This window comes from Callithrix jacchus, chromosome 11, assembly GCF_049354715.1.
Source record: "Callithrix jacchus isolate 240 chromosome 11, calJac240_pri, whole genome shotgun sequence".
Classification (NCBI taxonomy): domain Eukaryota; kingdom Metazoa; phylum Chordata; class Mammalia; order Primates; family Cebidae; genus Callithrix; species Callithrix jacchus.
In genome coordinates this window covers 87,062,173-87,068,101 of record NC_133512.1, presented here as the reverse complement: position 1 = coordinate 87,068,101, position 5,929 = coordinate 87,062,173, and positions in this window count along the sequence as shown.

The following is a 5,929-nucleotide window of genomic DNA, read 5'->3' as shown; positions in this document are numbered from 1 at the left end:
TCAAATGCTGGAGAAAATATCTTGCTTTTCCAAACTGCCTTTTTTTAAAAATTATAATTTAGGTTCTGGGGTTCATGTGTAGATCATGCAGGATTGTTGCATAGGTGCATACATGGCAAGGTGGTTTGCTGCCTTCATACCCCCATCACCTATATCTGGTATTTCTCCCCTCATTATCCCTCCTCATCCTCCCTACCCAGCTGTCCCTCCCCTAGCCCCCCATAACTGACCACAGTGTGTGATGCTCCCCTCCCTGTGTGCACATGTTCTAATTGTTCAACACCTGCCTATGAGTGATCACATATGGTGTTTGGTTTTCTGTTCTTGTGTTTGCTGAGAATGATGGTTTCCAGATTCATCCATGTCCCTATGAAGGACACGAACTCATCGCTTTTTATGGCTGCATAGTATTCCATGGTGTATATATGTGTGTGTGTGTATATATATATATATATATATATATATATATATATATATATATGCCACATTTTCTTTATCCGGTCTATCGATGATGAACATTTGGGTTGGTTCCAGGTCTTTGCTATGGTAAGTAGTACTGCAGTGAACACACATGTCCATGTGTCTTTATAATAGAACAATTTATAATTCTTTGGGTATATACCCAGTAATGGAGTTTCTGGGTCAAATGGTGTTTCTATTTCTAGGTCCTTGAGGAGTTGCCATACTGTCTTCCACAATGGTTGAACTAATTTGTACTCCCACCAATAGTGTAAAAATGTTCCTATTTTTCTGTGTCCTCTTCAGCATCTGTTGTCTTCAGATTTTTTAATGATCACCATTCTAACTGGTGTGAGATGGTATCTCAATGTGATTTTGATTTGTATGTCTCTAATGACCAGTGATGATGAGCATTTTTTCGTATGTTTTTTGGCCTCATAGATGTCTTCTTTTGTAAAGTGTCTGTTCATATCCTTCACCCACTTTTAAATGGGTTTGCTTTTTTCTTGTAAATCTGTTTTTGTTCTTTGTAGATTCTGGATATCAGCCCTTTGTCAGATGGGTAGATTGCAAACATTTTTTCCCATTCTGTTGGTTACCAGTTCACTCTAATGACTGTTTCCTTTGCTATACAGAAGCTCTGGAGTTTAATTAGATCCTGTTTGTCTATTTCAGCTTTTGTTGTCATTGCTTTTGGTGTTTTAGCCATGAAGTCCTTGCCTATGCCTATGTCCTGAATGGTTTTGCCTAGGTTTTCTTCTAGGGTTTTTATGGTGTTAGGTCTTATGCTTAAGTCTTTAATCCATCTGGAGTTAATTTTAGTGGAAGGTGTCAGGAAGGGGTCCAGTTTCTGCTTTCTGCACATGGCTAGCCAGTTTTCCCAACACCATTTATTAAACAGGGAAACCTTTCCCCATTGCTTGTTTTTGTCAGGTTTGTCAAAGATCAGATGGTTGTAGATGTGTGGTGTTGCTTCTGAGGCCTCTGTTCTGTTCCATTGGTCTATGTCTCTGTTTTGATACCAGTACCATGCTGTTTTGATTACTGTGGCCTTGTAGTATAGTTTGAAGTCAGGCAGCATGATGCCTTCAGCTTTGTTCGTTTTGCTTAGGATTGTTTTGGCTGTGCAGGCTCTCTTTTGGTTCTATATGAAGTTTGAAGTGGTTTTTTCCGGTTATGTGAAGAAGGTCATTGGTAGCTTGATGGGGATAGCATTGAATCTATAAATTACTTTGGGCAGTATGGCCACTTTCACGATGTTGATTCTTCCCAGCCATGAACATGGGATGTTTTTCCATCTGTTTGTGTCCTCTCTTTCTTCATTGAGCAGTGGTTTGTAGTTCTCCTTGAAGAGGTCCTTTATGTTCCTTGTTAGTTGTATTCCTAGGTATTTTATTCTCTTTGTAGCAATTGTGAATGGAAGTTCACTTTTGATTTGGCTATTTGTCTGTTATTGGTGTATAGAAATGCTTGTGTTTCCTGCACATTGATTTTGTATCCTGAGACTATGCTGAAGTTGTTTACCTGTTTCAGGAGATTTTGGGCTGAGATGATGGGGTCTTGTAGATATACAATCATGTCCTCTGTGAACAGAGACAATTTGACTTCCTCTCTTCCTATTTGAATACACTTTATTTCTTTCTCTTGCCTGATTGCCCTGGCTAGAATTTCCAATACTGTATGGAATAGGAGTGGTGAAAGAGGACATCCTTGTCTTATGACAGATTTCAAAGGGAATGCTTCCAGTTTTTGCCTAGTCAGTTTGATATTGGCTGTTGGTTTGTCATAAGTAGCTTTTATTATTTTGTGATATGTACCATTGATGCCTAATTTATTGAGGGTTTTTAGTATAAAGGGCTGTTGAATTTTGTCAAAGGCCTTTTCTGCATCTATTGAGATAATCATGTGGTTTTTGTCTTTGGTTCTGTTTATGTGATGGATTACATTTATAGACTTGTGTATGTTGGACGAGTCTTGCAACCCCAGGATGAAGCCTACTTGATCATGATAACTAAGCTTTTTGATTTGCTGTTTCATTCTGTTTGCCAGTATTTTATTGACGATTTCTGCATCGATGTTCATCATGGAAATTGGCCTGAAGTTTTCTTTTTTAGTCGCATCTCTGCCCTGTTTTGATATTAGGATAATATTGGCCTCAATAAATGAGTAGGGAAGATTCCCTCTTTTTGTATTGTTTGGAATAGTTTCAGAAGGAATGATACCAGTTCCTCTTTGTAAGTCTGGTAGAATTTGGCTGTAAACCCATCTGGACCTGGGCTTTTTTTAGTTGGTAGGCTATTAATTGCTTCCTCAACTTCAGTCCATGTTATTGGTCTATTCAGGGATTCAACTTCTTTCTGATTTAGTCTTGGGAAAGTGCAAGTGTCCAGGAATTTATTCATTTCTTCCAGATTTACTGGTTTGTATGCATAGAGCTGTTGGTAGTAATCTCTGATGGTAGTTTGTATTTCTGTGAAATCAGTGGTGAAGCCCCCTTTATCATTTTTTATTGCACCTATTTGATCCTCTCTTTTCTTTTTTATTAGTCTGGCTGGTGGCCTATTTATTTTGTTATATTTTCAAAAAACCAGATCCTGGATTTGTTGATTTTTTGAAAGTTTTGTTTTTTGTGTCTCTATCTCCTTCAGTTCTGCTCTGATTTTAGTTATTTCTTGTCTTCTGCTAGCTTTTGAGTTTTTTTGATCTTGCTCCAACTCTTTCAATTTTGATGATAGGGTGTCGATTTTAGACCTTTCCTTGCTCCTCATGTGGGCATTTATTGCTATGAATTTCCCTCTAGACACTGCTTTTAATGTGTCCCAGAAATTCTGGTATGTTGTGTCTCAGTTCTCATTGGTTTCGAAGAACATCTTTATTTCTGCCTTCATTTCATTATTTATCCAGTCTACATTCCAGAGCCAGTGTTTATTTTCCATGAAATTGTGTGGTTTTGAGTTAGTTTCTTAATCCTGAGTTCTAATTTGATTGCACTGTGGTCCGAGAGACTGTTTGTTATGATTTCTGTCCTTTTGCATTTGCTGAGGACTGATTTACTTCCAATTACGTGGTCAGTTTTAGAGTAAGTGTGATGTAGTGCTGAGAAGAATGTATATTCTGTGGATTTGGGGTTAAGAGCTCTGTAAATGTCTATTAAGTTCACTCGGTCCAGATCTGCATTCAAATCCTGAATTTCCTTGTTGATTTTCTGTCTGGTTGATCTGTCTAATATTGACAGTGGAGTGTTAAAGTCTCCCACTATTATTGTGTGGGAGTCTAAGTCTCTCTGTAGATCATTAAGGACTTGCATTATATATCTAGATGCTCTTGTATAGGGTGCATAAATATTTAGGATCATTAGCTCTTCTTGTTGTATTGATCCTTTTATCATTATGTAATGCCCTTCTTTGTCTCTTTTGATTTCTGTTGGTTTAAAGTCCATTTTATCAGAGACTAGGATTGCCACCCCTGCTTTTTTTTGCTCTCCATTTGCTTGGTAAATCTTCTTCCATCCCTTTATTTTGAGTCTGTGTGTGTCTTTGCACATGAAATGGATTTCCTAATACAGCACACTGATGGTTCCTGGCTTTTTATCCAATTTGCCAGTCTTTGTCTTTTGATTGGGGCATTTAGTCCATTTACATTTAATGTTAATATTGTTATGTGCGAATTTGATCCTGCCATTTTATTAATGGTTGGTTGTTTTGCCCTTTGGTTGGCATAATTTCTTCATTGTACCATTGGTCTTTACCATTTGGTTCTTTTTGGCAGTGGCTGGTACTGGTTTTCTTTTTTGTGTTTAATGCTTCCTTCAGGAGCTCTTGCAGGGCAGGTCTGGTAGTGACAAAATCCCTCAGCAATTGCTTTTCCATAAAGGATTTCATTTCTCCTTCACTTATGAAGCTTAGTTTGGCTGGATATGAAATTCTAGGTTGAAAGTTCTTTTTTTTTAAGGATGTTGAATATTGGCCCCCACTCTCTTCTAGCTTGTAGGGTTTCTGCTGAGATAACTGCTGTGAGTCTGATGTCCTTCCCTTTGTGGGTGACCCAAACTTTCTCTCTGGCTGCCCGTAGTATTTTTTCCTTCACTTCAACCCTGGTGAACCTGATGATTATGTGCCTTGGGATTGCTTTTCTAGAGGAGTATCATTGTGGTGTTCTCTGTATTTCCTGTATTTGAATGTTGCCCTGCCTTGCTGGGTTGGGGAAGTTCTCCTGGATAATATCCTGGAGAGTGTTTTCCAGCTTGGATTCATTCTCCTTGTCATTTTGCGGTACACCAATCAGGCATAGATTAGGTCTTTTCACGTAATCCCATATTTCTTGAAGGCTTTGTTCATTTATTTTCACTCTTTGTTCTCTTTTCTTGACTTCTCATTTTATTTCATTGAGTTGATCTTCAATCTCTGATATCCTTTCTTCTGCTTGATCTATTCAGCTATTGAAACTTGTGTATGCTTCATGAAGTTCTTGTGCTGTGTTTTTCAGCTCCATCAAGTCGTTTATGTTCTTCTCTAAGTTTGTTATCCTAGTGAGCATTTCATCTAACTTTTTTCAAGGTTTTTAGTTTCTTTGCATTGGGATAAAACATGTTCCTTTAACTCAGAGAAGTTTGTTATTGCTCACCTTCTGAAGCCTGCTTCTATCAATTCATCAAATTCATTCTCCTTCCTGCTTTGTTCCCTTGCTGGCGAGGAGTTTTGAACTCATGGTGGGGGAGAGACGTTCTGGTTTTTGACGGTTTCATTCTTGCACTGGTTTCTCCCCATCTCTTGGATTTATATAGTTTTGATCTCAGGTAGCTGCTTGGGGAGGCGACCTTTCCTCTGTCTGCCTGCGGAGGCGCTGCTGGGCTACCACAGATTCAGTGGAGCTGCTGCGTCTTTTATTTACTCAGGCAAATTAGGCTGGCTTCTGTAATGACTGCTTCCCTTCTGCCTGCCTAGCTAGAGCATTCCTGGTCGCTCTCTAACTGACGTTCTGGGTGTCTAACTCTGGAGTGAGAGGTTTTTGGCCTGCTGGGCTTTGTGTGATGGCGCGGTGGGGTTGGGGGTTTGGGGGGAGACTGTCCTGCCATTTGGGCTGTTTTCCTGCGTTCTGTTCCCCTTCTTACTGGGGGCGGGTAGCTCTGTCTAGCCAGCTTTTTGGCTTTCTCGGTGGTTCTTCCGCCTAGATCTATGCTGACAGTCCCAGGGCCGAAGTTGATGTTTTGCCCTATTGAGGCAGCTCGCTGAGGCTTTTCAGCCCATTGAAGATCTCCTGTTCTGTGGGTTGTAGAGGGCTTGGGTAGAGCGCTGTATCCAACCGAAGTCCCAGAGTGGGAGATCCCCCAATCCTCCGGTGGGTTGCACGCTCCTCCTGGGTGGGGCAGTGCCCCACCTTGCTGCAACTGCCCTATTTGGTTTATACCCACTGTCCAACCAGACCCACAAAATGAACCTGGTACCTCATTTGGAATTGTGGAGACCCTTTG